Below are 11,096 nucleotides of genomic sequence, written 5' to 3'. Positions count from 1 at the left end.
TCGATTCCCCCTCGATGTTAAAATATTTAGTCAAAACTTGACTAAATATAAAAATGAACACCCTGAACAATAAAAACCGCACCCAATACACTTAAATTGTATAATAAAACACGAAAAAAGTGGCAACTAACTCTTCTTCAGTTGACTTTTATGATTACGATAGGATAAATGTAAAATTATTACAACACCCTTGTCACTTTTTTTTAAATGAATTGTTTTTGCTCTTCGCCTGTCGTGCATCTCCCAATCTATAATGTTACTAAAGCGTAAAAGGAATGTGGGAAACAGTAAAGAGTGAAATATAATGAAACACACACACACACACACACACACACACACACACACACACACACACACACACACACTGGGCGAAAAGTGGCGTTTTGTATCTTACAAAACTACTCAAAATCCCAACAAAACTTCAAGTTTCAATGGGTTTATCACATTTTGGTGTTCACGACAACGCCAGATTTTGATTGGATTTTGTTGAAGTTATCGCTGCGAAATTGCCTGGAATTTCAGCGCGTTTTGCGACGGTCAAAACATCATGTTAAACCATGTTACAGCATGTCTGTAACATGCAAAAATGTCAAGTTTTGATGGGATTAAAGCTTTGGTTTAACGCCAAGTAACATCATGTTATCGTAGACTTAACTTGCAAAACTGCTTGTTTTGGTGGTGTTACAGCTTGCTTGTAATGTGATTAACATCATGTTATTGCTGGTTTAACATGCAAAACCCCATGTTATGTTGGTGTTAAAGATTGCTCAAATGCCTATTAACTCCATGTTATGTTGGTGTTAAAGCTTGCTCAAATGCCTATTAACACCATGTTAGTTGGTGTTAGGCTTGATTATTAATGTAAAAAAACACCATGTTATGACGTTCACATAATTGTTTTCACCTGGATGGAATTTTGTGGAAAAGAAAGCATGTTGTTTGGGAATTGTGTGCGGGTTTCATGCTTGGATATTGCACTTTGCTGACTTGTCACAGGTCAATTTACATTTAACAATATTAGTTTTCAAATGCATCATCCTTCACACATTATGTAAACATCTTTAACATTAACACTTTGGTTGTAAAATGATTGCACTTTATTCAAACAGGACAAAAAACAAAAATGCTGATTCACAATGTACAATAGCAAAGGACTATTTTGAGTGGAGACAGTGTTCATCCACACTATAATTGGATAAGCTAAAATAAATTATAATGCCACACGAAATGAAAACACACCATCAGTAAATTACTTCCCTTGTGAGTAAGAGCGTCATACCCATAAGAGCCATGTAAGTTTTATCCCATGTGAGTGTGTGTTGGGAGGGGAGGGGGGGGCAGATGCCCTGTGAAAACATTGGCCATAGATACATATGTGAATTACTTCCCTTGGGTATGAACATTTATGAATGAATTTTTTTTTATTTATGGGTGAAAGAAGGCCACACAAAATGAAAATCAGTAAAGAACTAAATCACTTCCCTTGTGAATAAGAAGAGTCATACCATGTTCCAACTTTTTGCTAAAAATTCGCCAACAATGTGACCTTCAAAGTTGAAAAGGGGTAACTGAACTTCATTTTTGGATGTCATGGAGTCGAACATGTCAGTAAATTTTGAAAGCCCTAGATTCATAAACATCTGAAAACTGCTCAACGTCTTTGCATCACGGCACATTAATAAAAGTAAGAGTTAGTAAGACTGGCCTAACTGCTATGGTGAGGCAGTAATAACTCGTTGATGAAGAATTATTTGAATTCTGAATTTCGAACAAACAAATACAGTGTCCTTCCAACCCCCCTTTTCAGGCCTCCAAGAATAAAAAAAAAAGCTTGTCTTAAAAAGGAGGAAACCTGCTTAATATGTAGGTAAATGTACAACAGGTTGTGAACAGAAAATCCAAAAATGTAAGGTCTTAAAAGCGGGGAAGTTTGAAAAAGGGGGAGGGGGGGACCTAAAATATGGCGATCATAATTTATCTAACAAAGTTCATTCTGAAATCTTCTTCAGCGTTTGATTATGGAGAGACTAAATCCTCAGTTCAGATGTGGTCTTAACTCCTTATCTCCCAGGAATGGATATATCCGTACCCACTCATATGGCTCTATCTGACCAGGTATGGATATATATCCATACACACAGTCACTATGTACATTGCATCTGTTATTATTCGGCACATATCCGCATCCTGCTTAGACTGTTAGCTTCAGTCGCTTCCTGTAACGTTGATCTAACGCCAGCATTCTAGCCTGTTGATACAGTTTTCTACAATTCTGAGTGACCTGCTGCAGCACAGCTGGTCTCGGCTTAAAAAATCTTGGTCAACATAGATGGGGTACAAAGTGTTAAAATAAAGCGTCCTTCCAAAGTTGATGACAGGTCCCCAGAGTATTCACAAAATTATATGGTACTGGAAGCCTTGCATGGTGACGAAAAAGATGTCCACGCCTACATGAAGAAGTATCCTTCATGGCTTCAGCGGAAACAGTCGGCTGGGGATGAGGACAGCAGCTAATCGGGAACCTATGTAAAAAATATAGACAAGAACAAAAATATATGTCAATGGGAAAACAAAGAAACAAGTAGAGAAGGACCTCCCCACCTTTACACAGTGAAAATGAAAAACACATGTGAATCACTGAATGTACTTATGTTTTAAATCTCCCCCCCCCCCCAATTAAGACCAATTATCCAAGATATTTTTCAGTCCTCAAAGGAGAATTTCACTGTTCTCACGGAACCCTGAAGAAAACTGAGCTGCGCTAATATATTATATAACTGCAAACATCCCTCAAATTCAATATTGCAAGCCACTATACATTCCTCATAAAGGCACATTCCTTCATGCTCACGTGTGAAAACTAACATAAGTTTACAAGTGTGTATCTATTTATAATAATAATAATAATAATAATAATAATAATAATAATAACGGGCATTTATAAAGCGCCTTATCAGAAGTTCAAAGCGCGTGACAACAATACATGTATAAAAAATTCATACAATCACTGTCAGATTCAAACAACACATCATGCACCTAAGGCAAAAAAAATATATATATATTCTGTTTACGGTATCCCGACCGACCCTATTTTTTGCGCGACCCTAGACTTTTTTTGGGCATTTAGGGGAAATAAAAAATAAAAAAACAAGAAGAGCAAACGCTCGATCGAGTCACTTTCGCAGTTCTGAATATTATATGAGGCATCAGATGGACAGGAAGAAATTGCTATTCACAACACAATGAGTCACGTTCACATAAAATTTGAGCCCGGTCACTTTTATAGTTTCCGAGAAAAGCCCAACGTTAAGTTGTGTGTTGCCGAACAGAAAAGGCTAGTTATCTCCCTTGTTTTTCTGATAACGTTCGTAAAAGGCTACAGATGTAAATACTTTGATGTAAAGAATAATCCTACAAAGTTTCAATCACATCCGATGAACTTTGTCAAAGATATAAAATGTCTAATTTTTCCTTTGACGCTGACCTGTGACCTTGAAAAAGGTCAAAGGTCAACGAAACCATCGTTAAAGTGTAGAGGTCATTGGAGGTCACGACTAAACAAAATATGAGCCCGATCGCTTTGATAGTTTCCGAGAAAAGTCCAACGTTAAGGTGGTGTCTACGGACGGCCGGCCGGACGGCCGGCCGGCCGGCCGGCCGGACAGACTAACACTGACCGATTACATAGAGTCACTTTTTCTCAAGTGACTCAATAAAAGCATATTGTTAGCTGATAAATGATTTGATCAAGCAAAACCGTGTGGTATTTTTGTAATAAAATATTTTGTATACCCCGCTAATGCAAAAATAATGTACTTATTTACTATTAGCATTAATCTTAGCTGGTCATTCAAACCAGAGCTTGTTCTAGAATTCCACAATACAGATCAAAACAATATTATTATTAGCCTCACCAAGGGTTGACGTCCCATCAAAATGAATGACGGACTGAATCAAACTTCAGAGACATTACAATTTTTCACAACGATTTTTCAGCAAACAGCCATGTTTACCTGTACAAATGTATCAGTGATATAACTATGAGTATGACAGTATGACAGTGTGGTAAGCGTACCGACGATTCGTTCAGTATAGTCTTTCTATGTAAGTAGTGGTCCAGTAGTGATACTTTCCGCCTGTGGTTCGAGACAGAGATTAAGTTGAAACATAATTCGAGAAGCCAAACACTGACCAATACTTACGTATTTTGAGCAAAACCCACGCACGTCGACCACAAGTTGATGTCTGCTGGAGTACGTAATCATAACGTAGAGGACAACAGATTCACTTGGCTGGCTTCGGTTATTCCCACATGTATCTGTTCCTTGCTGTTCTCCAAGAGACACCATGGTGCAGCAAGCTGAAGGGTGTCCTGTCGTATTTCCTCGAAGTTGTAGTAGGCAACCAGGTCAGGAGCAGGAGGTGGGGGGGCGACTGACCTGCAGCAGAATTCAAATCAATTAGTCAAGTCACTATGACATATCTTTAATAAAAAAAATTTTTTTTTTATGTAAAACAAGAGGCGAAGCCTTCAAGGCTCACGTAAGAAATAGACAAACAGTAACACAAACTCAATCACTCCGTCACACATACACACACACACACACAGTAAGCATAGGTGACACTGTGCAAGAAAGCGAGACACTAGATCTAGATCTGTCTGTCTGCTTGTAGCCTACTTAAAGGGACACGACTAAGAGTAATACCTAATATTCTGGACTCGCAATGAAATATTTTCAAACAAATGACAATGAACAACGCTTCAACCTAATGGTCTTCGACAGGTTAAAAAAAAAAATGAAAACAACAATATAAATATCAAAACGACTTATCAGAGAAGATGATGTCCTCCAAGCGCAAAAGAAGGGGGAAAGGGAGATAAATCAAAAAGAAAAATGAGCAATGAAAAATGAAACCAAAACGAAACAAACCAGAATAATAACGCTTGAACTTGAACGGCCTGAAGTTGAAAGAGAGAGAGAGAGAGAGAGAGAGAGAGAGAGAGAGAGAGAGAGAGAGAGAGAGAGAGAGAGAGAGAGAGAGAGAGAGAGAGTGTCAACAATCTACGACACGACTGCCAACTAGTCTCGGCCCGCTCAAAAAACAATGACCGAGACTTTCAGTAATTCCTTCGCGTGACGTCTAACCCTCTTACGCCATAATGTGACGTCTTCAAATGACGAAATGTTAAAGTTTCTACCATAGACATACACACGTACAAACACACGCACAAACGCACAGACAGACAAAGTTACGATCGCATAGGCTACACTTCGTGAGCCAAAAAACGGAATCGCACAAATAAATCGGATGGCCCATTGAAAATAATCGGAAAAGTCGGAAAAAACGGAGAATTTTCATCCCTGCTTTATTGTTATCGCCACACCAACCCTAAATTTTTCCTACCATACTGTATTTGTTATCCTGAGAGAGAAAAAATCCATGTTGCAGACTCAACTGGAAAAATTCCCTTCTCCATCATCTAGTGGACAGAGCTCATATGATTTCAAACAAATCTTTTTTTAAAGTCACATACTTTGTGCGACAGTGTTAGTTTACTGTAACTGTAATTTATAAATAGCAAATTAATAAATATCACTTATCAGATAATCAGCTAAATGCCTGGCAGATGACCCTCATTCAAAGTGAGTCGTGGCTAAACCATGAAACTAGAAAAACAGGTTATACCACAATATAAATCTCACACTGACAGCGGACAAAAACTGAGAAAACACCCAGTATACATGTACCGGTACTCACAAAAGAGTTACAAGTAGCATATTATCACTATCATTATCACTAATAGCATACTATACTGGGCAAATAACAGCAATTTTTACTCACTGGGGGTTTCCTGGCTGGAGTCTTTGGTGTTTCTACTGACTTCTGTAGCACATGGTTGGTTGGCAGACTTCCTGGAATGAGTGCTCGCTTGCCTGTAGGCCCTGCAAAAAAACATGCAAAGAAAATGTTCAAAATGCCGAGTCGAAATTATAAGTTAAATTAACTAAACAGACCTATACATTTAGATTTATTGAAATGGAAACAAGATTTAGTAAAACACACTACTGCAAATATGTCAAGAATGAACAAGACTGACTCAGTGACCGAGTAAAACAACAAAAGAAATCTAAACCAGAAGTTTACTAGAATCTATTCAAAAACACATTATCACAAGAACAAAGAGTGGTTTTTTTCCCCATTAACCCTTTGACTAGCAGCACTCAGAAGGAAATTTCCCCAAATCTGGGGTACTTCATTAGAAAAATCTTATTAATTAATCTAGACCAGTCAGATGCATATAACTTATAAGTATCCATAGGTCCTAAATCAACAGTCACTTTCTGCGACCCTATCATGTCTAGCATATTCACCACGACCTCTGCTTTGACCACGACCACGACCACGACCACGCCCCCTCGGTACTGATGTACTTGTCGAAGGTATATTCTCCTCAGAGTAGTCAGAAATCAGACTCACCGTTGTCACTGTCAGTGTCAGGTTGTTCAACATAACCATTGCCTTCTTTCGTCGGAACCGTGTTTTCCTCATCGCTGACATCTCCATTACCAGCCAGGAACATCAAATATAAAGCGATGAACGTCTTCCACATCATACCTACGCACAAACCTCGACGCCATCTTGGATCACATGAAAAAATCCCGGAGAAAAACCTCAAAATACACACTTTAAAATCGCTTTTCAATAACACATGGATGATGGAGGCAGCCATTTGTAGTAAACTCACGTGACTAACCGTGATAAAAGTCATGTGATTTGATCATGTGACTAGCGTGAGGGCTGTATTTAGAACAGTGACCTCACAGCCGCGCGTTGATGCGCGGCTGCTAGCGAAAGGCAGCGTTCACTCTAATGTGCTGCCTAAACTGACGGACTAGTTTCTGTCCACAGCCAAAGCTTTTATCACACAAAAATTGCTATATATGACAGCTAAGACCGCATTTGTTACATTTTAGCAGTGTTGACCCCAAGTTTCTACTTCAAACAAAAAATCAATAGCAAAATCTCAAAGTAGGCTATGTGCGAGTCCCCTAATATGGACCACCTTCAACAAATCGAAGAAAAAGAAGCTAAAGGCTTTTTTCATTAATTCATTAAGAAGCTTGCTGGAAATAACCTATTACTAGCCCTCGAGATCAGTTTAAAGAAAAATATAACAAAAAGTCTTCTTTTCAATCAATCAATCAATATTATTATTATTATTATTATTGTGATCATTTTTATGCGCCTAATCTAGATATAGCCCTAGGCGCTTACATATTAATTTCTGCCGTTTGAAATGGAAGTTTTTACAGACAGACAGACAAACAGACATGTTGTACACACAATATATAACGCATTCACATCGGCCAGTAAAGCTCAGTAGCCTATTAGGCGAGCATTCACCTTTCACAGCCTTTATTCCAAGTCAAACGGGTATTTGGTGGACATTTTATCTATGCCTATACAATTTTGCCAGGAAAGACCCTTTTGTCAATCGTGGGATCTTTAACGTGCACACCCCAATGTAGTGTACACGAAGGGACCTCGGTTTTTCGTCTCATCCGAAAGACTAGCACTTGAACCCACCACCTAGGTTAGGAAAGGGGGGAGAAAATTGCGGCCTGACCCAGGGTCGAACACGCAACCTCTCGCTTCCGAGCGCAAGTGCGTTACCACTCGGCCACCCATTTCCTATGAGGCTTGTATCGCGCGTATTCCGTGGGTACAGTTCTAAGCGCAGGGATTTTTTTTTAAATGCAATTTATATCGTGCACATATTCGTGGAAGTTGATAATTTTACTTATTTGCACTCTGTTTTTGATAAGCTTGTTTAGTTTCCTGGTGTTCTTCAAATAATGCTCTCATCAACCCGAAACAGATCAATCTAAATCATATTTGAATTAGTCTGACACTAAGTTGTATCATGCTATTTTGAAGTATACCAGGGGGCTTTTTTTAACAGTGATTCGTGAAGGCCGCTTCACTGGTACATATTAGGCGCCCAGGCTCCTAATATGTACCATTTGTGATTTTGTATGTATTTAATTTTTGCTGAATGTCTATCAAAGCTATTTCACTCTAATTAGGCCTAACGGTTAACCTAAGAGAGAAGGACTACCAAACACAAAATGAAACTTCTTCGCAAGAAAACAAGCTAGTTATCAGCATGAAACAAAAAGTGGTCCATATTAGGAGCCCTTCCTAACTGTCTGTGTCTGCGTCGAAGATGTTACCGTGAATGTGTTTTTAAAAGACATTTGTCAGGGCGGCATTCAAACCACACGCACCAGACACGAACCGACGAACAAAATACTTCTGACAACAACTTAAATGTAAAATCAACAAGAGTGTAGCAGGGACCTATATTAATATAGGTCTATGAGTGTAGTAAGAGTTCCAAATTGTATTCAGACCACAATCATAAAACATACATGGGATTTTTCATATATATATGTGTGTGTGTGTGTGTGTGTGTGTGCGTGTGTGTGTGTGTGTGTGTGTGTGTGTGTGTGTGTGTGTGTGTGTGTGTGTGTGTGTGTGTGTGTGCAGTGATGATAATTAGTTTTAACGTCCTCTTAGAACTGCAACTGGCTTTAGGACAGGTAGAGTTAATATGCGGCTTTATGTGGGGACAAGACACTGAACAAACATGCAACCAGAGAACACATATGGTCGTGTTATAATCATATCTGGAAGTCTGTTGCGATGTTTCAAAATGGGGATGGAAGTGAAGATTGTGTACGCAGAATATGGTTGGACTGGAGCGGTTTTGTAGGCTTATTTTTTTTATTTTTTGTTATGTGGAATATTGTTATATTTGTGGCTGAATAGGTAAGTAAATACATAACTGGAAAAATAATACAATGAAGAAGAAAAAGCTCGGCGTGAGAGAGTATTGAGGGGTGGGAAGGAGGAACAGAGATCAGGGTTTTTAAAACAGATATCCTATTTCAGCCTTATATATTGAGAGACACAGGGTGTATGCTAGCTTCCATTGAAGCGTGCAATGCCGTTTATCTAAAAAAAAAAAAACCTCATGGGGTTTCAGTTTGTGTTCGTTGACAAGGGTGTGTAGCACAGGAGCTATTGTGGTGTGTAGGTTGCGGAAGTCTTGTTGGAGTGATTGGCAGCGGTCAAAGAGGTGTAAAAAAGATATAAACTTTCCACATTCACAGAGACGGGGAAAGCACTTGTGAGCGCATCCATCCGTGCGATTGCTGCGAAGTAATTTAAGGAGGGAGGTGGGGAGTGTAGGCCTGTTTTGTTTTGTTTGTCGGGGCAGAATAAGCCAACCATGAGCATTGCCTTTTATTTTTAATTCTGTTTCCCAGTGACGCCAGGCAACTTTGGCCATTTTGTGTTTTGCTCCCGTCTTTGTAAATTTTATGTCATGAAATGCTGCTTGATCTGTAACAGCCTCTTTTGCTTCTCTGTCAGCCATATCATTGCCTCTGATCCATGTGTGAATGATTGATTGATTTGTTTTTTTGGGAGATCAAAGATGAGTTAGAGTGCAGCCATTTCGGCTCTTTAGTTTTAGATTCGATTTGTGTGTGTGTGTGTGTGTGTGTGTGTGTGTGTGTGTGTGTGTGTGTGTGTGTGTGTGTGTGTGTGTGTGTGTGTGTGTGTGTGTGTGTGTAGAAGCAGGAAAAGATAGCACAATAATAGCAAACTAAAGAAGGGGAAGGAAAACGAAAGGGAGGGTAAAAACCACGCACTTCTTTACTCAAACTTCATAAAACCGACTGTAAAACTAACACCGGCTATTATACTTTCTCAATCATTATCAAAATCGATCCTAAAACAAAACAAGTCGCGTATGGCGAAAATACAACATTTAGTCAAGCTGTCGAACTCACAGAATGAAACTGAACGCAATGCAATTTTTCAGCAAGACCGTATATTCGTATACGTAGCATCGTCGTCAGTCCACCGCTCGTGGCAAAGGCAGTGGAATTCACAAGAAGAGCGGGGTAGTAGTTGCGCTGAGAAGGATAGCACGCTTTTCTGTACCTCTCTTCGTTTTAACTTTCTGAGCGTGTTTTTAATCCAAACATATCATATCTCTATGTTTTTGGAATCAGGAACCGACAAGGAATAAGATGAAAGTGTTTTTAAATTGATTTCAAAAATGTAATTTTGATCATCATTTTTATATTTTTAATTTTCAGAGCTTGTTTTTAATCCAAATATAACATATTTATATGTTTTTTGGAATCAGACAATGATGAAGAATAAGATGAACGTAAATTTGGATCGTTTTATAAAACAATTATTTTTTTTACAATTTTCAGATTTTTAATGGCCAAAGTCATTAATTAATTTTCAAGCCACCAAGCTGAAATGCAATACCGAAGTCCGGCCTTTGTCGAAGATTGCTTGACTAAACTTTCAATTAATTTGATTGAAAAATGAGGGTGTGGCAGTGCCGCCTCAACTTTTACAAAAAGCCGGATATGACGTCATCAAAGGTATTTATCGAAAAAAAAAATGTCCGGGGATATCATACCCAGGAACTCTCATGTAAAATTTCATAAAGATCGGTTCAGTAGTTTGGTCTGAATCGCTCAGTCTACACACACACATGCACACGCACACACACACACACACACACACACACACACACACACGCACACACACACACACACACACACGCGTACGACACTCGTCTCGATTCCCCCTCTATGTTAAAACATTTAGTCAAAACTTGACTAAATGTAAAGAGACAGTATGTATTGCATCTAAACACGAGCTAAGTAAAACATTATCAGAAAAGGTAGAGCAAGAGAAATCCCAAAACTCAAATTCGAGTCACTGCAGTTCGTACTGTACAAGTTGAGAAAGTTGCAAGTCCAGTCAACAAGTAGCCACCATCTCGGACGGATGTTTCGGGGAGGGGGGGGGGGGAGAGAGTAGAACAAAGACCTATCTGTGGTCCGTTGCCGCTTCGAATTCCTTACAGGTCCCACACACATGGGAAAACGATTAACTCGGCCAGTAGTCTACCCCAGCAAAAGTGCAAAGGAATATAGAAGAAAACTAAAATCTGACCGCGCTAAATAGTCAGCTCAGAATGACCTACTTTCTCTGCT

General features: G+C 39.0%; 1 long non-coding RNA gene across 2 annotated transcripts; it reads right to left on the bottom strand.

Annotated features, from left to right (window-relative positions):
- Positions 1 to 360: 360 nt before the first annotated feature.
- LOC138959538 (uncharacterized) lies at positions 361 to 8,386 on the bottom strand. Of its 2 annotated transcripts, XR_011453741.1 has the most exons (4): positions 6,481 to 8,386; positions 5,845 to 5,945; positions 4,203 to 4,439; positions 361 to 2,522 (listed from the first exon to the last, which is right to left on the bottom strand). It is a non-coding gene; the product is annotated as an uncharacterized lncRNA (long non-coding RNA). The 2 variants fall into 2 exon arrangements; XR_011453740.1 differs by lacking the exon at positions 6,481 to 8,386 and having other exon boundaries at positions 5,845 to 6,474.
- Between the last annotated feature and the right edge of the window lie 2,710 nt (positions 8,387 to 11,096).

The sequence above is a fragment of the Littorina saxatilis genome, linkage group LG2, assembly GCF_037325665.1.
Source record: "Littorina saxatilis isolate snail1 linkage group LG2, US_GU_Lsax_2.0, whole genome shotgun sequence".
In the NCBI taxonomy this organism is placed as follows: domain Eukaryota; kingdom Metazoa; phylum Mollusca; class Gastropoda; order Littorinimorpha; family Littorinidae; genus Littorina; species Littorina saxatilis.
The sequence above is the reverse complement of the archived record's forward strand: the minus strand, read 5'-3'. Positions and strand labels throughout refer to the sequence as shown.